Source organism: Apis laboriosa, unplaced genomic scaffold, assembly GCF_014066325.1.
Source record: "Apis laboriosa isolate Shangri-la unplaced genomic scaffold, ASM1406632v1 scaffold19_cov150, whole genome shotgun sequence".
In the NCBI taxonomy this organism is placed as follows: domain Eukaryota; kingdom Metazoa; phylum Arthropoda; class Insecta; order Hymenoptera; family Apidae; genus Apis; species Apis laboriosa.
Window position 1 is genome coordinate 1300846 of NW_025222278.1, and position 24832 is coordinate 1325677.

The 24832-nt window shown below is 31.6% G+C and overlaps 1 protein-coding gene across 5 annotated transcripts in view; it reads left to right on the forward strand.

Annotated features, from left to right (window-relative positions):
- LOC122712191 (putative polypeptide N-acetylgalactosaminyltransferase 9) overlaps positions 1 to 24832 on the forward strand; it is a 302022-nt gene that overhangs the window by 181291 nt on the left and 95899 nt on the right. The window contains exon 4 of one of the 5 annotated variants that reach the window (XM_043931624.1): positions 9001 to 9110. The exons of the other annotated variants lie outside the window; for them this stretch is intronic. The gene's annotated coding sequence lies outside the window, so the exon portion shown is untranslated. The remainder of the gene's footprint in view (positions 1 to 9000; positions 9111 to 24832) is intronic. 5 annotated transcript variants of the gene reach the window in all.

Here is a 24832-nt window from a genome sequence, read left to right on the forward strand (position 1 = left end):
GTTGATAGAATGAACTTGGAGTTGAAGAGAAAGAGAGAGACAGAGAGAAAGAGAGAGTTCTCGTGGTTAAGGATCGTGCTACGATGTGGTTGTTGAAACGCTTAGTTAGAGTGTTGTATATGGAATTTTGTTGTTTTAAGAGGAAGTTTGAACGAGTATAAATTTTCCAGAAATATGTATATCTATTTTTTTATTAAAAAGAATTAGTATGCGTATATTATAACGAGGCTGGGAACATCATTTATAGATCGAGTTTTAACATAAAAATTGGAGGATCAAACGTTGAGTAAATTGATTGCGAAGAAATTCTTTCTATGCCATTATGGTTAAAGTAATCATCGTGTAAACTGAAAATTTAAACATTAATTGCATGACAGAGGAAAGGGGATCTTTAACGGGAGCTGAATTTTCATCTCTGTTCCTGCGAGGAAGAAATTCTTTTCAACACGGGTTAAAAGCCTTTCTTTGACCGTGAATGCACTTTGCACCATAAGAATTAAAGTCGAGAACGCATTATGTCGGAAACACGATATAACGAGCGAATGTTACTTGTTCCATCCGGCTGATCGTTTGTTTAAAAAAAAAAAAAAGAAAAAAAGTGGAAATCGAGGACAAATCGATTTTTCTATCTTAAGCGTTTGTTATATTTAACGCGAGCCGATTAAAGTAGGGAAATATTTATTTTTAAAAAGAAAATTATAAAAATGATATTTATAATTATATTCAAAATTAATATTTAGATTGAAAAATCATATTCAGATTGGATTCTAAATTTAATTTCTTAGAAAGTTAAAATTTTTAATTGAATATAATTTTGTAATTGGGTTAAGAGAGAGAGATTTAATAATTTAAATCTTTTCCAATTATTCATTTCTAATATAATATGTTATCATTGAATGTTATAGTGATATTATTTATGGAGTGGAAAAGAGACACTATAAATTTTTTCTCAAATTTATCAATAAAATACGGGATAAAATTCTTTTTATCTTTTCTCATTTATTATTATTATCTGGTCTTTTTGCACGTTTTCAAATGGTCGATAGAGAATTAAAGTGCAAAAAACGGTGGTCGATTAAAAAATGGAGTTGCCACAGGTCACCAGCTGGATTTACAATCGGGATTAACCTAATGGGTTAATCGTGTAAACGTAGATTCGAGGTACGAGGGAGAAAGATCGACGATGGATCGAGCGTATCGTGTTCTAGTAGACTCGTGCGTATATCGTGCAACTGAAAGCGATAAAAGATCGTTTTCAAGTTTGATGAAGGAGCTATTTGAATAAAATCACTATTTAGTTTTAACTGAAATCGTATTAAAGGTAAAGAAAATCAGGTATTTGATTGATTTATTTAGTACGAGCAACGAGTGAGTATTTATATTTGTAACTATTCTTTCAAAATAAAGTAATAATTAATTAATAAAAAAAACAAATTATTAATAATTATGTAAAATAAAAGTACATGCTGAATAAAATAAAATAATTATAATATATAATTATTATATATTATAAATAATTTATAAATAAAAAAGAATAACTTTGTGAACGAAAAAGAAATTTTTATTTACATAAATGATGAATTTTTTAAATGATAAAGATAAATATTCATTTTTAAAGGTAAAGAAAATCAGGTATTTAATTGATTTATTTAGTACGAGCAACAAGTGAGTATTTATATTATATTTGTAACTATTCTTTCAAAATAAAATAATAATTAACTAATAAAAAAAAACAAATTATTAATAATTATATAAAATAAAAGTTCATGCTGAATAAAATAAAATAATTATAATATATAATTATTATATATTATAAATAATTTATAAATAAAAAAGAATAACTTTGTGAACGAAAAAGAAATTTTTATTTACGTAAATGATGAATTTTTTAAATGATAAAGATAAATATTCATTTTTAAAGGTAAAGAAAATCAGGTATTTAATTGATTTATTTAGTACGAGCAACAAGTGAGTATTTATATTATATTTGTAACTATTCTTTCAAAATAAAATAATAATTAACTAATAAAAAAAAACAAATTATTAATAATTATATAAAATAAAAGTTCATGCTGAATAAAATAAAATAATTATAATATATAATTATTATATATTATAAATAATTTATAAATAAAAAAGAATAACTTTGTGAACGAAAAAGAAATTTTTATTTACGTAAATGATGAATTTTTTAAATGATAAAGATAAATATTCATTTTTAAAGGTAAAGAAAATCAGGTATTTGATTGATTTATTTAGTACGAGCAACAAGTGAGTATTTATATTATATTTGTAACTATTCTTTCAAAATAAAATAATAATTAACTAATAAAAAAAACAAATGATTAATAATTATATAAAATAAAAATTCATGCTGAATAAAATAAAATAATTATAATATATATATATATTATAAAATATTATATATTAATNAAACAAGAATTATGGTATTTTATTTCGTTTCAGTGAAAGTTATTACTCTTTTTTTTTTTTGATAAAATTTTGCAACAAAAATTTTTTTATATAATCTCTGCTTTCTTTTTTTATTTAAATTTTTTAACATTTTTTGAGAAAATTCCTAATGTTCTACAATATTATTGGTTCAACATGTAATTTTCCATTATATTCTATTTTTTTACTAAATATTAGATTTTATATTAATTAGTATAATATTAGTAAATTAATTTTTTATAAAACTATAACAATTACATTGAAATTAATAAAATTAACTTACAGTCAATTATAACGTTATTTGATTTTTCCATTTTTTTTTTTTAAATTTAGCTGATGATGAAATAACAAATGTATAAAAAATTGTATAAAATATTAAAATTTTTATTCATTGATAAAATAATTTCTCATAAAATATTCTAAACATCCAATCGGCCACATATTTTTACGATTAATCGTAATAAAATTTTCGAAAACAAAATCTGAAATCTATCTCGAACATTTTATTCAAAAAGATACCGCAATCAACTTAGAAAATCAATCTCCCTTGCCCCCATAAACGCGTTTCATCGCGGATATCCATCAAAATCTCGCCAATATTTCTCCCCAGTGCGGGAGGAGATCCGTCAAATATCGAAATCAAAACTCACCCCCTTTTCAATCGCGAAAAATATCCCTTTTCCATCCTCGAGGAGAAGTCATATGAAAGATTTCTCTATCGAGCAAAGCGGCAATGAACTCGCAAATAGCATTAGCGAAATCGCTTGGAAAGAGGGTGAAAGAGATTTTCCTCTATCGATTTCGTTCGAGATTTCGTTCAAGGCAAGCAAATTCGAATTATTCGTTCTTACGATCTCTATTTTACTTGGTCTTGTTGTTTGTCAAGTGTGTAGCATATTTTATGACATCATTAGAGGTCTTATTTTTTAATAAAAATGGATCGTAAGTATCTGTTTCAATCTGGAAAAATTGATTTTATGATAAAATATGATAAAATGTTATTTGATTTGGTGATGAATTTTTAATTGACTATATGATGGATGGAGTAAAAGTGATATGGATTTAATTGATCGAGTATTGATGGATGAAGTAAATTGATTGACCAACAAGAGTGAATTTTAGATAACCTTATTAATAAGTGGTAAATGTCGTTATCGATGCATTTGTGATATAAATGCACAATTGAAAATATATCTTTGTTAGAAATAAAAATTAATTATTTACTTTGGATGTAATAATCCAACATGTTAATAATCTTTCAAAAATGTATAATCTATTCGCAATTTCTCATTTTTTAAATTTAAGAAACGTATGATTCATTATCTACATTTTCAATTTTAAAAATTCAAATATATGATAAATTTAAATCTTCGCTGTAATCATTTTCATTGTTTACAAAATTTCTAAACATTACACCTCTTCGATTACTCTTCGAATTTTTCAATCCAAACGATCCATCTTACATCCTTAAATGGACACACGAACGTTATACGGGAAAAAACAGGGACCTTGCACCGTTACCACGAAACCGGTTTGGTCGGTCGGGCACCACTGTTAATCGGTTTGATTTGCAGCGACGAATGCGCCGCAGCGACAAATTGCTAGGATCAGGTTCGAGCGCCACCACGCGATGGTTCGCGAAATCCGCTTTGGAATGCGCGCGAGGGCCGAAAGAGAATTGCATCACGTTGAAAGGAAGAGTGAGAAGCAAAAAGACCATAGTGGATATAGGCTAGAGGAAAAAAATCGACCAACAACGGACGATAGGTGTCGATGGCGCGGAATCGACTCATTTTTGACCAGCTATTTTTCCTTTTCCTTTTTCCATTTTTCCACTGTCTTTTTTTTTTCTCATCTTTTTCGAGAGGATTTTTTGTTTGTTAGGATTGGAACGATAGTAGGTGGGATATTTTCTACGTGTTCGTGATTGGGATGGCAGTTATCGTGGATACTATAGATTTGAAGAGAATTGGTTCTTTTTTNTTTTTTTTTTTTTTTTTTTTTTTGGCTAAATAAAAGAAACGTTTTTGGCTCGAAGAGGAAAATTTGTCATTAGGAAGAAGAATAGGTTTTGAATACGAGAAATATGAATATTATAATTTTTATTTTATTATTAGAGAAAATTAAGAAAACATTTTTTTTCTATTTCAATAGAAAAAAGTAGTTAGTTATTCTTCAAATTTTTGAACCATAATGATATTTATTATGATAATATTTTATTTTATTTTTTGTTCTTTTTAAAATTAATGCAACATTGGAAACATCATATTGTATGTTCATCTATGTTGTTACTATTAAAATAATATTTTTTTTTCAAAGAAAGAGAGAATGTTATGTTAAAACTCGACTTAAATATATAAATTATAAATTCTACAAAAGAAAAAATTTTTAACTAAGTTGTAAAAAGAAAGAAAATTATCCTGTCAAGTAACTTTGAATAAAGTCTTTTGATCTAAACAGTAAAAAAAATCAACATTTTTATCCACATTTTGCAAAGAAATTATAAATTAGATAGATTTGTGAAAATTTTAAAAACTATTAATTTTAAAAAAAGACAATCTTATTTATTATTTGATGTTTGATACTATCAACTACAAACTTCTTTAAAATTTCCAATATCAATTTCCTTCATCCCTCGTATCTCAATTTAATCATATACTTTACTTTTAAGAAAACAGAATTTTTCCACTAGAATGAGCAGATTTAACCTTACATCTCGCATCCATCATAATTCTATTCTAGATTTTCTATATTTAATAGACATTTTTAAAAGCGAAAGGATATCATTCCTTTACGAATTAAAATCGTAACAGAAAATACTCTAATTCTACGTAGCTTATCTGGTACAAGCACAAAGCCTTATTGTTTCTTTTGAAATTTCACTTACATCTTCTTTACTTGTGTAAAAGGAAAAACGGTCGGTAAAAAAGAACTATGCACCATGTATATGAGTAATTCAGACCAACGAACGCTTGTAACGATTCCAAGACTTGGGTGTAATAACCGTCACGTTTCTATGTGTTCACAACACAACACAATCGCGTTTTAAGAATCTGTCGTTCCCCGAGGACCATTTCCTCGGCCGGTAACACAGGTTCATTCGCATTAACGAGCGCGCACATTGCTTACAGATGCATTAACGCGTCGGTGTTCTTCCGCGAATCTTTTCAGTTTTGTTCCTTTCCACTGTCGTTTTTAAAGCTCCCACTCCGTTCTTTCTTGAGATTCTTATCGTTTCTTTCGTCTGTGATTGTGCAAAGTATCCGTGGATACTGTTGAAGGGAAGAAAGTTTGGGAATCGGGAGGAAGGGTAAGTTGGGAAATCGTGGATGTCTCGGAGAGTTCTCAGCTTTTTTAAACTTCCTCCTTTTATTTATTTCTTTTCTGATCGGGATTCCACTTGGATCCGACGATGTGTTTGATTTTTTATTACTAACCTCATGATTTTATGAGATTTTTATTCTAAGGATTCTGTTCTCTCTTATATTAAGTATCATTTCCAATATAATATTTAATCATTTTTTATAAATAATGTAAATATTTTTATTTATTATCGTGCGCATATTAATTCAAAAATCTTAAATTAAAATTAAAATAATTTCTTATTACAATTCACAAATTCGTAAACAAAATAAAAATACGAAATAGAGAAATAATAATCGCTTATAAAAAAAATTACTTGTTTTTATGACTAAGGATAGATAGGATAAGAGGAAATTCTATTAGGATTTCTGATCCTTTTATTGTCTTGTTTAAAATAATCAATCATTAGGAGATAACAAATTTATTTAATTTTCAAATAAAATTTTCATTGAGTATTTTTATTTCAAACAAAGGATACTTAATTCTAACGTAAAGTCTCGAGAACACTGCATCAATCCTCGTAAAGAGCGGAATTTACATCGTCATTAATATCCAAGACACGTTGTAATTAGCATTTCTCATCATCTCGTCGCGGTGAACAAAAACGCGTGGATCCGTGTTCACGGTCTACCTTCACTTTCCAACTTATTTCTCCCCTTCCTATCAACCTAATTTACATAGTTCTCGCGTTACACTAACACGGTCGTCGATGCATCCCACCAGTGCTTAGAGCATTAGCAACGCAACCCGGGAAAAGGTGTACCCTCGTTCTCGTTTCCGCCTTGTTGTTATGACGTCGAACGAAATGCGCGGCTCGAATTCTAAAGGAATACGATAGTCGTTCCCCGATGCGATGCAACGATCGTTCCTTCCCTTTCGAAATGGTTGTAATGCCACTTTTATCGTCGAGTTACGATAATGTGAATTCGAGAGGATTTTAACAGTGAATTTCGAGGGCAAGAAAGTTTAATCGGATCGGTCAAATGCGGATGGAAATTTAAATTGGAAATTCGATTTTTTTTTTTTATGCGTCTCGGATTCTGTTGATCGATGATAAAAATTTGTTTAAATTGTTTCTTCTCAATAAAAGTTTCTTTTATTTGAAATTATTTATAGATTTTTCAAAATTGTAGATTAATTATTTCATTATTTCGATAATTTCGTCAAATATCTTTTACGTTATATCATTAATAATTGTAATGAAAGAAGCCTATTTTGTTTTTATTTTCTTTTATATTATGATAATTTTTAAATATCTTTTATGTGATTTTATAATCATATTTTGTTAGAAACTTTTTTCATTGTTAAAAATAATTGGAAACAGTCATCTTAAATTCATATATTTACTATAATAAATTATTTACTATAATAAATTATTCATACAGATGATATTTATTATCCTTCCTACACTACCATCTTTAAAAATTTATTTTATATCAATAAGACAAGGTATTCTATACGATAAAATTTAATAACAAACTGTATCAGATTTCTTCGTTAGAATACATATATACATCAATAATTTTATCTTATTTAAATAAAATCTAAGGCACAACAAACATCCTTACATATTCAATATATAAATACACCTAAAAAATTACAATCAAATCTCGATCCAATCATCCCAAAAACCATCCAACAACTCAACCTTTATCGCGCATCACAACCTTTTTCGTGTTCAAAACACTCCGCCACCGCATCGACTATTCATCTCGCGACTACCATTTTCCTCTCTCCCCCCCCCCCTTCCTCTTTCCTCCTCAAACCGATGGCTTCCTCCACCGTGAAATTATAAACGCGCTCGTGCGCGTGCATTTTATATACGGCGCGCCGCTCAAAACTGCCTTTATCCACCTCCCGCATGAGAACGCGCGTGGCAATTCTTCGTTACACGCGCGAAGAAATTGCGGAAACCGTGGAGCACTCCGTGAAATCAAGAAGGGCAGAGAGACGTAAGAGACAGAATTTCTGCTCTACCGTAATTCAAACAGACGTCATTCCTCTTCTTCGTTCCCCTTCTTTTCTCTCCGTTCGTTGCTTTTACTGGTTGTTGCACTCTCCAACAGGCTCTCTGGCCACAGATAGAAGAGTTTCGGATTTTCACCGGCTTCGTGGTCCAACGACGTTTAATATCCGTACGCCGAATTCAAAAGCCTCTTTTCCAGTGGTGAGCAACAACCCCCATTGTTCGGCCACGTCCCGATCCAAAGTCGCTTTTCCACCTAGCGGGAGATTATTTATACGCTTAAAAATTAATCCTCCCTCCTTCTCTCTCTCTCTTTCTCTCTATCTCTCTCTTTTTCTTTCTGTCTCTGTCTCTATCTCTGTCTTTGTCTCTCTTTGAGTCGAGATCCAATTTTCGAGGTTTACGATCGTGCTTTTAGGGGATGTAGGTTACAAGGATGTTGTTTTTTTTTTTTTAGGGGATGAATTGGATTCATGTCGAGCTTTTTCAATGGAATCGAGAGTGAATTAGAGGGATTTAGAGGTGTGCGTAAATTATTTACTTTCGTCACTTGAAATGGATGATTTATTGATAATTGTACTTGCGGATATTTAATTTTAATCGCATTTGAGATTCTTTTGAGATTCTTATGACGATTGTATATTTTTTATTATGCAGAATATTAATTCATAGATGATTAGAAACGGTGACAAAATATTATAACGTAGAATTAATAAGAAATTATAGATATTATTGGTTTAATTTTTTTTATTATTATTATTATTATTTGCTATATAAAAAACGTAAATGCTTCTTATTTTCTTTTCTCGTCTATTCATAAGAATTATAGGAATAGAGAAACAGTATTGTTCGCGCGTGGTATATGCGATCGCTATTCAAGATTAAGCGCACAGGATTGTACACAAGGTTACACGATATCGCTGTTTATTTCGTAAAAAAGTCACATCGACGGATAACACATATCTATGGTGATTCACAATCGTTTATTTTAAAAACGAGACAGCATTTCGTTGATATTTTATCTTCAAATCTAACCAGTTCTTACGAACAATATTTATCTATCATATCCACTTATCCACATCTACGATTCATTATCATCTTTTTCGTTAATTTATACAAATCTCATAGAGATTAACCTTAACGATTTTTTTCGCAATCGCTGCGAATATCACATTAATAAAATATTGAAGAAAAATATTGTTTTTCTTTTCCTGTTTCAGGATATACCGTATAATAATTAAGTGCTCGATTACGAAGACAATAATTTCCATTTGAACGAGAAAATCGAAAATCAATCAAGTTTCCGTGTAGTCTTCGACGAACAGATTCGGTAAGACTTGATTTATCAAATATCAATATCAGAAAATTTTTCACATAAATAATCCATCGAAAACGAGCAGCAACGTTTATATAAATTATGTAAGTCAATCACTTTTCAAATTCACGACTAACAATTTCTCTCCCTCGAACAATCGCTCCATTAATTCCCGGTATGCGTAACCGGAATCTCCACGTCCATCATCTACCCGGCGTTCGTTCAACACCGGTAGACAGAATCGTCGTGGCATCGCGTGGCCACGTTGAATGGCTCGGATAACAAAACTCGTCTCGGACGAGGGATATTAATGCCCGCGCGAAGGACGGGCTTTAATAAGTCCGCGACGTAATGAAAACCATTCATATAAAAGTTTCCTTCGCGAGGTGACGCTTTAATTGAACGCGGCCACGAAGAGCCAACCGTCCCCCCTCCCTCCTCCCGCCTCCCCTCTTAGCCTTCCTCTTTCTTATGCCGAGCTGTAACAAGATGTCAGAGATTACCCTGCCTCGCTCTCCCTCCTCGCCTCCTCCCCACTTTTTCCCTTTCTTCCAGAGAATCCAGAGAATCCTCTCTCTCTCTCTCTCTCTCTCTCTCTCTCTCTCTCTCTCTCTCTTTCTTCTCTTTTTTCTTCCCCCACCCTGCGCCAAACTCTGGCCGACTTTCATTAAAAATTTTCTGTTGGTCGAGCCGAGATGGAGTCGTTTCCTCTGCAGCGTTTCAATTGATATCGAGCCTACCATTCAATCGGGAACAAAGAGGAGCGAATCGGTGGCGTGGAGGGAGGGAGAGAGGGAGGGAGGGAGAGGAGGAGGAGGAGGAGGAGGAGGAGGAGGATCCTCCATCGGCGAAATCGGTTTTTTTTCTTTTTTTTTTCTTTCTTTCTTTCTTTCTTCGAGGCGAGCCGGGGCTATTAAAGGATTCTGCCTCTCGGATTGGAGGTGTAAATGCGGGTTTGATGGGAAATTTCTGATGGGCGGACAACGACAATGAGAATGTTGGAGCGTGGCTTGTTGGGATCGAGGATGGGGAATAAATAGGGTGGATGGTCGATGATGGTTTCTTTGGATCAGTGTTCGGACCAATCTTCTTTTATTCGAGACTCTATTTTTTCACGTTCAAACGATTCTCGCGTTATTTGTCTCCGAGATTGGAGATGTATAACTGGTATCAAGATACTCTGTGTATATAATTGTGTTTGTTTAATTTAAAAATATAGAAGAGCAGAATATCTTGTATTTCGATAAATGCGATTTATAATTTCGAAAGATTGATATCGTGGTATTTAATTTCATTATGCTGAAAAAATGAATTTTTTTTTTTTTTCATTATGCTGTTAAAAGTTTAAAATGAATTTTTCCGGGATATTTTTATTCGTCTTGATCTCTTTGTTCTCTCTCTCTCTCTCTCTCTCTCTCTCTCTCTGTCTCTCTCTGCTCGTCCTCGTGTTTCCTTTTTTCGCTTCCTCTTTATCAACTTTTTACGCGTCTGATGCTTGTTTCCATAAAGAAGGTTTACCGATTCGTTACTCTTCCGTTTCTTCTCAACATTTCTCCCTCCCTTTTTTTTTTTTTTCCTCCTCTCAGCAGATCTTTCTTCTTGAGTTCTTACCTTTCTTCTCTGAAGAAATTTATGGACGAGATAAGTAGAGAGATCCTCGCGATATTTAATGTATTTACGCGAACGTAATAAATTCAGAAAGTTTGGAAACGAAATATTATTTTTAGTTTTATTTATATTATATTATTCGTAAAATTTATATACGATTTAATGTGAAAAATATTAATCCCTATCACAATTCTTCATTAATTTAATTGTTTCAAATGATATACAATTTATATATTGTTTGATAAATATTGCAATCGTGTTATTCATTAAATGTCGCTCAAACAAGTTTAATGCTTCAAAAGTTATCGACGTGAAGTTCAATTTTCCTGTAATATAAATCAATGTAATACCTTTACAAACTTTAAACACTTTCGAGAAAATTGAGGACAGAAATTTAAGCTAATTTGTGTTAAAGTAAAGGAACAAGGATAAAATGTATCAAAGATATTTTACTTGCTGGTAAAAAATGAAAGAAAATTTGATATATCGCTGAAACTCTTAAATGTCACTATTCCTTTTTTTTTTTTTCTTTACTTTTAAATTTCACTCTTTACATTTAATATTTATCGTAATCAAAATTTAAATTTTTAAATTTCACTCTTTACATTTAATATTTATCGTGATCAAAATTATTTTCAAAAATCCAACGATAGTTTTAGAAGCGTATTATTGTATCTCGTAATGGAATGCGTCACACAACAGTTTCATAACTCGTGTCTCGATAAGTTTTCACGATTGTTCCTCCGTCAGTCGTTATTTGCATAAAGTTCCCCTCTACATCGGCAAATCGTCCATGCTTTCACGCTCGCCACGCATTCGTGTATTCACATTGATAGTTCTCAATCAGTCCGTGTTTCGCTGTTGTTTCGTACACGATACGCCCATCGCGCGGCGTATTAATGTTTACCGACGACACGTGTTATCCCCTATGGGACAATCGCTAACTTGTGTGTACGTGTCCCATATGCACGAAATCAACCGAGTTATTCCTTCGGCGGATCAATTGATTTTGGTCCAGAATTATTGAAATTTTGATGTATGATGCAAATTTTAATCTTTCTCTCTCTCTTTCGAGACTTTTTGTGTTTCTTTTATTTCATGGTGTTTATTGAAGATTTTGAATAGATTTTTGCATAGGTGTATCGAAATTTGACGAATAGAAATTTCAATGGAAGCATGAGAATACGCTAATTTGAGAAAACTTTCAAAAATTAGAATTAGCTGAATATATATTCATATAAAAATTTAAAACTTTATAAAATAAATCAAATATAAATTTCTATAAATAATAAACAAATAAATAAAAAATAAATAAATAAATAAATATAGTTATTAGTTTTATTAATCGAAAAAAAATATTGGTATTATTTATCCTCAAAGCCCCCAAATTCGTGAATATTTATTTTTATGTCTTCTTCTTCTTTTTTCTTCCAATACAAGGACGAAAAGGAGAGAAAATAAGATTTCGTATTTCAATCGTGAAAACGTTAACTGTGAAACAAATGGCGAAATGTCGCGCGTTTTCGTGATGTATTTTCGTGAACACGTAGCAAACAATAGAGAAGTACGAAAAAATGAGACACGGCGCGGCGTTGATTTAGCCACATTAGAGAAAACGAGATTAAACGTATAATCCGTGTGTTTTTTCTTCTTTCATTACTAAAGCTTAATTAAATTCTCGCGTATTTCATTAAAATATCAAATAACAAATGCTACTGTTTTCGAGTTTATCCGAGTAACAATTTTCTTTTTTTTTGTCTTTTTTCTTTGTCGGTGAAGTTTTTTGTAACGAAAGAAAAATTTGCATCAAGACTCTCAAGGATTGTGCTGGATATAGAATGACTTTATACCTGTTTTCTCTCTTTTTATTAAGAATTTCTAAATTGTTTAATCTTGGTGTAAAATAATTACGTGTCCAATTTAATATTTTATTTGATGAATATATATTTATTTATTTTATGATATATGATTTTATATTAATTTTTATTATTAATGTGTCACTGATTTTTATATCGACTCTTACATTTGAAAATTTATTTAATTTGTTGTTATATTACGTGAATATTTTTCAAATTCGTTTAAGAATAGTTCAATTATTTGCCGGATTTGAAATTATATAAATAGTCCTTTGGTGAAGATTCAGAAACTCGGCATTAATAGCTTCATTTATGAGAAGGGTCTACAACTGATCAAATTGCCATTTTAATAGTACAACTAAATATTTGTTAGTTGTAAAATAATCTCCTACGTTATTAAAACTTCATTTGCTTGCATTTTAATCAGGATGAATCAACCACTCGAATATTTTTCTTATTTTTACGCAAAAGAATTCTTTTATATCTTCGTGAATAAATAAATAAAATCTGAGAAATAAAAATAAAAACTTACGTTTCAAAGTTCGAGAACACCTGTTGAAAATTTTGCCTTTTGGAAATTTTCACAAATGGTGTAACATTTTTATGTCGTAAAAAAAAAAAAAAAAAAAAAGAAAGGTATAATCGAAAATAAATCGAAACCGTTATTCCGTTATTCTTTGTATCGATGATTTTAAAGAATCATTCTCAAACGATTGGACGACGAAACCGTCAATATTCACAATTCAAGTTACTTCCTCCTTAATATGGTATAACGGCTTATCTAAATAGAGCATCGTTCCTTCACGGACGGTATACGACTCCCGGAAGGGCTATGTTTCTTCTCACATAAAACATCATTACCGCGGCCAGGAAAATTCACCGGCCCATACAGGATCAGTTAGCATTGGCAGTCGCATTATTCTTTCACTCGTGATCATTTATCTCGAACCGATTATGCAGAGGAGGCATTCAACCGTGGTTCTCACGGTTGAAGATGCACTTTTTTTATCAAATGACTTATTCTCGTTTTGACACGGAAACAATACGCGAAAATTAATAAAAATAAACCTGGAAAATAATTTATGATATTTACGACGTTATATTTTAGTGAATAAACATTTTTCCAATCGAAATAATTCTATAAGAAGACTTTTTTCTACATTACTCAAAAAAAAAAAAATTAAAATCCAACGAATCAAAATCAACCTTACTTTAAAAATCCATCTTTTCAAACACAATTATAATGATTTCAAAATAGACTTTTTTCTACATTACTCAAAAAAAAATTAAAATCCAACGAATCAAAATCAACGTTACTTTAAAAATCCATTTTTTCAAACATAATTATAACGATTTCAAAATAGACTTTTTTCTACGTTACTTAAAAAAAAAAAAAAAACTAAAATCCAACGAATCAAAATCAACGTTACTTTAAAAATCCATCTTTTCAAACATAATTATAACGATTTCAAAATAAATAAAAAAAATGGGCCAACCAAACATTTCGATTCGATCCATGTTCCACCCTCTCAAGAAAGAAACTCAAGTTTTTAAATACTAAAAACGAATAAAACGGAGGAGAGGCAATTAATTAATCCTAGGAAAAGTATGCCAAAGAAGTTTCACCCTCGCGTTCCAAGCTTCTGTTTCCTTCGCGAAACAATAGAGACTGTAGCCTCGAGTATGATGGAAAGAGGGGAGGAAAAGTAAGAGGAATATTCGAATTCTCGGTAACGAAGAGCATCCTCCCTCGTCCTCCGCGTGGCCGTTCCTCCGCGTCGTTGCATTTGCATGAAGTTCGAAAACTTTTCGAATAAACACGAGATACCAGAATACGGCATACGAAACGGGGAGAGCCGCAGTTCCTGCAACTTTTCCATTTCCGCTCGTGGTATCCAACGTTGTCGTTGTCGATGATCCTCGTCGGGGAAAGTTCGAATTCGACCAACGTTTTTTTCCCAAAAATTTCGTTCCCGTGAAATTTTCTGAAATTGAATGGCGAACGAGTTCTTGATGTCTCTTTTTGGTTAAGTTCAAGAATGTTTTCTTTGATTTTTTTCCTATTATATTCTTGAATTACTCGATGAGATTAACGTTAAAGTGGACCATGTTTGCGACTATAAGAGTGTTTTTATTATGAAATAGAGTCTTGTCATACAATTGTTTTAATGAAAGAATATTTTTTATTACTAATATTTAGTAGTATTTATTTATTTACGAATAATAAAAAAAGAAACACTTTGACTTGATTAGTCACTAGTCGAAGATTATATTTTGCATTTAATTATATAACAATAATTATATAATAATAATATATAATAATAATAATTTTGCTCGTAATTATCTTCTAACAAAATACGTAAAATTTACATACATTTGTGTTAACAGTTTAATTATTCGATGTCAACATGATAAAATTTTTCAAGACAAAGAGAGAGAGAGAGAGAGAGAGAAATCGATCAAAGTGAATTACTCGTTAATCAATCTGGTCGAAAGGAAAGTTAAATCGACTTCGATGGATCGAAAGGGTATGTATCGCGGGACTTCGATTTTTACTATTAACGCTCGCTCTTAATTAAATAAGAGGAAAATTAAATCGCATCGCGGATAATTACTGATGTATGAATTGCTCCGAAGGGAATTTGTTTTTCGATTCGTTCGCACAGATTTTCGAGATTTTCGCAGAGGAATTTCAGAAATGATTCTTTTATTACAGTTAACCGTGAAAAACCGTTCTTTGTTTCGTGGAATGAAGCTACGGATCGAAAGCGAATAAAACATTTATGGGATTTATTTGACGATTGCCAGTTCGGCAACGTGACGCAATTTGTGAAAATTTTATTGTATTTTTATTGAAATTGTTACGAAACGAATTCTCTTTCGCATATTTTTCGTTGTGAAGTTTATTCCCCGGATTTCGATAGGGATGAATAGGGATTTGTTTTTGAAAGGGATGTTTCGTTTATTGCCTTTTGTTGGTCTTTTATCTTTCCGATCTGTTTGAACTGTATAATTTATTAATAACGAGTTTATAGAAATATATGGGGGGAATAATGTATGAATGTATGTTGATAAACAGTTCTGAATTTTTTTTGCATCACGAAAAAGTGAAAAAGTGAAAATCTTTCACGAAATTTCAATAAAATGATGATAATTCCCTGTTATTAAGTATTAATTGTTGCAATAATAATTATTTCACTATTAATAATATGAATATTATATTACTAATTAAAATTCGTGTAAAATACTCGCATTAACTAACGATTATGATATACAAATTATTCCAAAATAACGATAAAACGCAACAATTATCTTATTGCGAACCGATTTAAATGCTGAATTTAAATCGTTCATTTAATTAATAAATATATTTTTCATCAACTAAATATTCAACGTATCAGATAAAACGAATATAAATATATTCTATTCTCAAATTGAAAGTATAAATCAATGGATCGATATTTACGATCGCACGATGTGAAATTCTCTAAACAAACAATTATTTTGTATAAGATATAAATTTTCACGAATCTCGTCCATTTTGTTTCATTTCATAAATAGCTGTGAGAGTCTGTCTGGCATATGGTAGGGCAGACTACTGCGAAAAGTGGAGGCTGTGGAATGGCACAATGTAGCCAGCGAGGTGTAACTTCTAGTGAGACGAATATTGCTCGTTCAGTTTCCACCATTTTTGCTTCCTCCGCCTCTCGTGCTATTATCCTTCCGGGATTGAAAAAAGGAAGAGAAAGAAAAAAAAAAGAAAAATATTCTCTTGCATCGAACCGACAGTGAATCATTGCAATGGGGCAAATGAAAAAAAGAAAAAAAAAGGGGGAGGAAACCTCGTAAGGAATAATCGTGACAAAGATGATTCATTGAATTTTGATTTATATTTTTCTTTTGTTGTTGTTATTATTTTTATACATATATATCTAGATAAGGAACGAGATTTAATAACAAGAAAAGTTTGAGTTAATTAGCGACAATTATTAATCCGTTGGATTATTAATTGGATCATAATTCTCAATTAAAAAATGTTTATTATGCGTGTAATTAAATTTGATCGAAAGTTTAAATCGTTTTGGAAATGAAAGTTTGACATATTAAATATTTTTAATATGGGTGGATATGATATGCAAAGATAAGCAAAGATTGGAATTATAGGATAAATAAATTGGAAGAGATATAATTATTTTTCTTTCACACACGTTTAATTAATTCACGTTGGTCGAAAAAAAATTGGAACATTTTAAATTAATATTTTTCCCTTTGTTGCTGAATTTACTTTCATATTCTTCTCATTTATTTTTCATTCACTTTCATATCCTTTTGGATCATAATAACTTGATGAACAAAAAGTATAAAAATAATAATTTTAAAAAAAATAGAATTATTATTTATAATTATGTTAAAATATAGAATTTATACAATTACATAAAGTATTAAAAAAACTATATTATATTCAATACAATCCTCCATATTAGATTTTCTATTTTTTAATAATAATAATCTTTAACACAGATAATATTATTTTTTTAATAATATATTTTTTTTTAATAATACTGAAATTCATCCTCTCCATTTTAAACTTTCTATTTTAAGTTTTTCAAAAAATTTCCAAAAAATTCTATAAAATTTCTATAAAATTCTTACGTTAGTGATCAATTACTTTCTGTACCATTGTTCGAAGAGAAATGAAATTTCCTCTTTTAAAAATAATCCAAAAAGTTATTCTCGTCACGAATTCGATCGCATTTTCTTAGATATTTTACAGTATCCGGCGGCCCGAGTTGCTTCAGAAATATTCTGTTTATCTTGGTGAATGGATGCGCATAGAATACATGAAATCGGATACTCTCAGAGTTTTTCCTCCCTTGCTATAAGCCGCATAAAACCCGATGAGACTTTTGTTTGCACGATATCTCGTCCGTGTATCGATGTCGAGAACGACGTTCCAACATGCGCCACGACTTGTACCTATGGAAACGAAAACAACTTGACACTGATAATATTTCTCTTCCCTCCCTGTTCTTTTCCCCCTCTCTTCCATCATTCTTCGATCAAAATTTCACAGAATCTATCTCTTTACATACTTCGTTTTTTCTTTCTTTTTTTAAATACATAACATAATTTACATAATTGCAAATATTTACGAAAGATTATATATTTGTAATTTACGAGAAAAAGAAGATTTTTTCCTTTTTTTATAAATATTAAAATATTTAAAAAATACAAAGTTATTGAAAAGGTTATTAAAAATCTTCCATTTTTTTTCTTTTTTTTGGATTCTCAAACAACTTTCAAAAATAACTAATTATCCATTGTTCTATTTTCTATCAAAAAAATCAACAATTCATTAAATCAAACATTTCACATTTGCACTAAAAATAAAAAAGGTAAAAGTTTTCATATTTTTCAGATTCAATAATTATTCATTCCTTTCACTATTAAAACGCCACTCCCACGAGTTGTTGGTCGCACGATATATCGTATTTAAGTGTCGAAGCAATCCTCGAGAACGTGCGTTCTGTCCACACTTGACAACCATCGCGTGGAATTATGGTGTCCCGTTTGTGGCGCACGTCTCTTTCGCGTAAACGCCAGTTTCCCCCCCTCTCTTCTCGTTTTTCTCATCTCTGGCACGTCAGCGCAACAATGCGCGCGCGTGCATACGACCGGAAGCACGCGAGGAGCTCGCGTCTGTCATGTCGTTGCGTCCCGTGGACGTCTTCTTTCCCTCCAACTCGAACATAGATTTATACGAGCGTCGTTTCAGTGGACAGAATTGGACACGATTGATCCAAGTGGTGTGACGTGATTTCGAACTACTTGAATCGTTTTTTAGAAAAATTTTTGGCTCATAGTTACATTATTGACTTTTGAATTTTCTAATTTAATTTGTTTTGAAAATTATTGCAACAATTCATGAAGAATTCGTATTTTTTAATTGTATAAGTTTGTATAATTGCTCACACGTTCTGACTTAACCTATAATATTCTGAAAGTTAATTGGTATAGTATAATTAAAAATAAGTATTAATACAAATATAACATTTAATATTAAAATATAATGTGATTATAATAACTAGCAAATAAAATAAAAGATTTAAATGAAATTAAGTCCTTCATAAGACTAATATATGTTTAGCAAAATGTCTATGCTATTATTTATAAAATAAGACATAAGATAATATACATGTTTGATAAATTATCAATGATTTTAAAATAAAATTGATCATGAGAAACTTTTCTTCAATAATGATCACGAAAATAAACGAAATAATTAAAATTCCTAACCTCAAAAGAAACCAGCAAAAGGACGGCAACCAAGTAACCAAGTAACAAACTTCCTCCCCTCTCTCTTTCTCCACTTCTTCATTTAACAACTCGGATAAATATACCACGTTTAAGATAACATCAGCAACACTTCTCGCCAGACCGCGCATTACCAAAACCACCCACTCGTCTCGAGTCTCGCTCCTCGAAAAAGAAAAATCCCGACTGGAGTTATGCACGCGGATGAATTAAAGCGACGAGGACTTGAACCGGTTGAAACGGTTGCCCGCAAACGAAGACACGGGGATATAATACCAGTTTAACGCCGTGGTACGCGGAAAAGTGAGGGGACTCGACATAGTTTCAACTTGAGTTGAATTCGGTTCCACGCGGGAGAGAGGAGAGGGACCAAGAGTTTACGCGAAGAGACGGCGGAATTCGCGCTCAGTTTCCGGCCCGCAAAGTGCCCGAAGTCGAGTGCTGGGCAAAGCCCGGCGAGTGCAAGAACGTCGCGGAATATTTGGCGACTTGGAGTACAGTTTAGAACTCGGCTCACCCATCGGCGAACTGCCTCTACTCATTTCGGGCATCGTGCGTCCACGTTTGATGAATCGAAGGAGACATTTGATGATTCTGCGTGGAAACGTGTGCGTTTCTTTTTATTATCTGCCTCGATCCATTTTTCTTCCTTTTCTTCCTTCCCAAGAAGTGATAAGATATTTTGGGGATATTTGATCGAAATATATTTCGATTCAATTCTTTATTTTTTGCAATAATTGTATACAAGTAAAAATTAAAAATTAAAATATTAAATGCATCTTAAAAATTTGTACGTATTTTCAAAGGAATTTCTCGTTTATTGTTAAAAATTCAGAAATTTTCTTTTCTTCCAATTTTCTTTAGAAAGATCTTTACAATTTGGAGGATTCTACCATCTTTTGAGAGATATTTTCTTAAGCAACTTGAAACTGAATGAAACTGTGCAAAATACCGTATCTTTTCTTTCGAATATTTTCACGTTTTAAAGAGAACGAACGATGATTCGTATTTCTATTGATTTGTTTATATCCACGAGTTAATGGTAGTTTCTACAGCGATATAAAATGTTTGGATTAATACTCGTGCTTGTCTATTTGAGAAATCAAATATTTCCTCGTGCACGATGGATTTTAAATATTAAAAAAATTATTCAGTTGGAAATTTCTGGGGAAATAGAGGTATTTTTGTATTAACCTTCGACGATAGCGTTTAATAGTAGATGTAGTAGTGAATAAAAATCGTAAAAACATCGTATAATATTTCTGCTATAGAAAAGTAGTTTGATCCTTTTGATACGAGATTAATTAAATAAATATATTTAATACCGATATCCTGCTAATATTTCGTTTGCGATAATTATGCAAACCTTTTTACGGCAAAACTTGTTGAAAGGGGTGTAAAGTAGATAAGAGAGTTACAAACTTTTGCTCATTTTCCACATTTAACTTATTACTTATTAGAGTTATTTTATTTTCTAGCCAGCCTATCTTATTTTCATTTGTTCCTGAATATTTATCGCAAAAACAATTTTTTATATTATATTATTACTAAAAAAATCACTGCTTCGAATTACAAAATTACAATACGATATTTAATTTATTTAATCCCATTTGTTTTATCTCCAATCCTCATTTCAATAGATAAATTATCAAAATATTTCAAACAGATGAAAGATTGATCGATAATATTCTCTAAAAATTATTTAGAGAAGCCATTTCTAATTTGTTCATTTTTAAATTTTTATTGCAAAATATACATCTATATTTGCAAAACGTACTTTCCGTACTTGAACTCTGATCTCACTTAAACGAAATCCATAACGATGCACTATGATAAAATTATTATCTAGAATTAATTAAAATGGAATAAAAGAAAGATAGAAAAAAATTTCAAAGCGATTGCGGTGCAAAGAGTGGTTAATTTTCCTACGAAATCGAACGTAGTGTGTAGTTGCATCGATAGTCGAGGCAAATTCACGCAGCGATCGAAACAGCTGTCGTAAATTCGACGAATCCGATTCCATGTTCGAATCACGTTTGGGACCACGGTGTCTCGCGAGTAATCAAAACGGTCGACGTTCGGCCAGCGAGCACCGGTCCCAACGCGATTCTTATTCGATTTCTCTTCGTGTTTTCCGCTTTTCGGCCGTCGCGGCCATCAACCGAGCAACACGCAATTTCGTACGAGGTGTCACGTTCGCGAAATTATCACGGTCAGTTGACTGATGGAACGCTAAAGTGCTTTTCAATTCCCTCGAATCATCGATCATCGGTTGAAATCGGTGATAGATCGAGGGTTGCGGCCTTTAAGGAATGGATAAGCCTACGAACGGAATTTTAAGAATTAAGAGAGAATTTTCGTGGGTTTCGATTAATTTTATGATTGAAGTATATATCTTAAGTATAATTTTTATTTAATTTAATTTAATAATGATTTGATAATAATTTTAATTTAATTTGATTGGAAATTAAATTCTTATGTCAATTGTAATAATTAGTATACTGTTAATAAAATCATTATAAACAATATTTGTTTAAAATTAAACATATCTATCTCAAAATTTCCTTAAAACTTTAATAAAAATTTATTAAAATTAAGATAATTTTAAACCGCTATAATTTCAAAGATAATAACGTTTTGTCAACGAATGAAGATTCGTTAGAATCGCGGAATCTTATTCTTTAAAATGCTTTTTGATTTATCTCGATACTACTTCCGGTTCTCGAGATATCGTCGTGTAAAGAAAAGGATAATTTTTAATCATTTACTACATCCTTCCTTGTCGCATATTCGGACCTCTCGCTCGCACCTCCTCTTACTGGCCTATCCAAGATCCGGACTAGTATCAATTCTAATAATTACATGATGTAAGTATCGTTGAATACTAGTTCCAGAAAAAAATGTACGAGTCCATTCAAGTCCAATTCATCTCTTTGAGTCGTTGTATCTCGACAATCGATTGAGATATCGAGATAAAACAAAAAGTGATTTCAATCGCATTATTTCTTCCACTTTCTAAACAGATTTTGATGACAAGATTTTTATTTTTTTTTTGACGCTTTTTACACGAAAAAGTAAAATAGTTTTATTATTATTATTCTTCCATCTTAAAAAAAAAAACTATCCACAGATTCTACTTTTCCATCTTTCAAATAGTAATGAAATTGGAACGAATCTAAACAAATTTTGACGACAAGACTTTTATTTTTTTTTCACGCTTTTCACACAAAAAAGTAAAATAGTTACATTATTCTTCCATTTAAAAAAAAAGAAACTATCCACAGATTCTACTTTTCCACTTTTCAAATAGTAATGAAATTGAAACGACTCTAAACAGATTTTGACGACAAGACTTCTACTTTTTTTTTCACGCAAAAAAGTAAAATATATATTATTCTTCCTAATTATATTATTCTTCCATTTAAAAAAAAAGAAACTATTCACAGATTCTACTTTTCCACCTTCCAAATAGTAATGAAATTGGACTCGCTTCCATCTCAAGATACCATCTCTCAGAATGTAACCACATTTCTCCGCTTCGCCCGCTATCATCACCATTATCGTCATCCACCATCATCCACGTAAAAGGCATTAATTGCACCGAACCAATAAGTACACCGACCGCATCCTTTGATATTGGAATTGCGTCCGCGAAGGCTCGTGCTCTACCGTCTCTCCTTTGCCCGGTTCACGCTACGCCGGCGTTAATTCGACGAAAATTCATTAGCATCGTCTCTCTCTCTCTCTCTCTCTCTCTCTCTCTCTCGAGGAGAAGGAGGAGGAAGAGGAAAGGGATTCGCGTCGACGACCCGTGAAATCGAGCACGAATCGTCCCGCGGGTGAAGATTCGATTACTCGAGTCGTGTCGTCATCCTCGCGGCCCTATCCCATCGTCTCTGTCGTGATACACGCTCGTCGAAAGCTTCCAAGTTTCCCTCTTTCAACCATTCGCTCACCCGCTAATTTCCCCTCGTTACGACACAACGTTTACCTATCTCGTTCCACGTGGCCTTTCTCTCTGACCATTACTGTGAAAATAGGATTTCAGAGGCAGATGTGTGTTCTCCCTTGCATTTGAAAACAGTTTCCTTTTTCTTTTTTTTTTTCTCTCTCTTGTTTCAGAGTACATATATGGGATTTACGGTAATTGATGTTTGGTTCGTTAATTTTTTGCGAGGAAATTAAGGGGGCGCGTTTGGTGGGTACTTTGAGTGTTTCAAGGATAGTGGATTTTTGTTTAGGTTTTTGATGAATTGAAGTTGGAATCAGAAAAAGTTCTGCGAGAAAAAAAGATTAGATTTAGTTTGTAGTTTGTAAATTGACTTGGAGCGTATATATAATTATCGCAGATGATTTTGAAAAAGTATTGCATGAAATTTCATCATCAAAAGAGAAAAAAAGAAAATGAGTAAAATAAGAAATAAGAATAATGTGTGAAAAATTTGGCTATTGGATTAAATCATTTTATTTGCAAGAAATTTTCTTTTATTTATTCCTTACGAAATAATCATGACAAGTATTCCAAATTTCTTGGATAAACAGAGCGAGGAAGACGTGTCTACGAGAGAAGGGCTTAAAATTCACAAGTCACGTAAAGACTTTGATTCACGATGGCCTCGTGACCTATGACCCGGGCCACCAAGCACATGGCTCCTCACGCACGTCGATTTCGGCTCGAATTTCCCCTTTGCTCGGCACACAAGCCTCTTGATCCCTCGCTTAAAATCGGGACTCGCGATAGGTAAACGTTTGCCGTGGAATCAAGCACGCTCGAGTGTCTGACTTGATGAAACGTTACTTTAATTCTCCGGGATTATGTCGTCTGAGACGGAATTTACCGAATGTATAATTTAGATATGAAAGAAGGACTATTTTGGGAACGATATTTTTCGAACTAATTCACACTTCAATTAGTAATCTTATCTCGATGTTACCTCGGCTGTTAATACATCCGTAATAACATCTTTAGAAGATTTTAAAAAGTAAAAATAAGTATCGGATAACAATGTAAACCAAAAAATCAAAATACAGAAAAATTTAAATGAAGGATGAGGAATAGAAACGCAAACGACAGATAATAAACAGAGAGTTAACAATGATTAAAAATATTTAACGAGTGGTGATCCCATTTACGCAAAAGCAGAATCGTTCAACAACCGTAAAACCATTCTTTCTTGAAACCTTGTAGAAAATTTTAAGAAATAAAAATAAGTATCGGATAACAATCTAAACCAAAAAATCAAAATACAGAAAAATTTAAATGAAGGATGAGGAATAGAAACCCAAACGACAGATAATAAACAAAGACTTAACAATGATTAAAAATATTTAACGAGTGGTGATCCCATTTACGCAAAAGCAGAATCGTTCAACAACCGTAAAACCATCCTTTCTCGAAATCTTATAGAAGATTTTAGAAAGTAAAAATAAGTATCGGATAACAATCTAAACCAAAAAATCAAAATACAGAAAAATTTAAATGAAGGATATAGATGAAATAGGAATAGAAACGCAAACGACAGATAATAAACAGAGAAGTAACAATGATTAAAAATATTTAATGAATGATCCCATTTACGCAAAAACAGAATCGTTCAACAACCGTAAAACCATCCTTTCTCGAAACCTTGTAGAAAATTTTAAAAAAATAAAAATAAGTATCGGAACAATCTAAACCAAAAAATCAAAATACAGAAAAATTTAAATGAAGGATGAGGAATAGAAACGCAAACGACAGATAATAAACAGAGAGTTAACAATGATTAAAAATATTTAACGAGTGGTGATCCCATTTACGCAAAAGCAGAATAGTTCAACAACCGTAAAACCATCCTTTCTCGAAACCAGCCTTGTACAAAATGAAATTAACCAAGACACACGTGCATCGCACCCAAGCACTTACCACTTATTATACCCGCCAAATTCACCCGAGTGGACTTCACCGGTGTAATTCTAAAA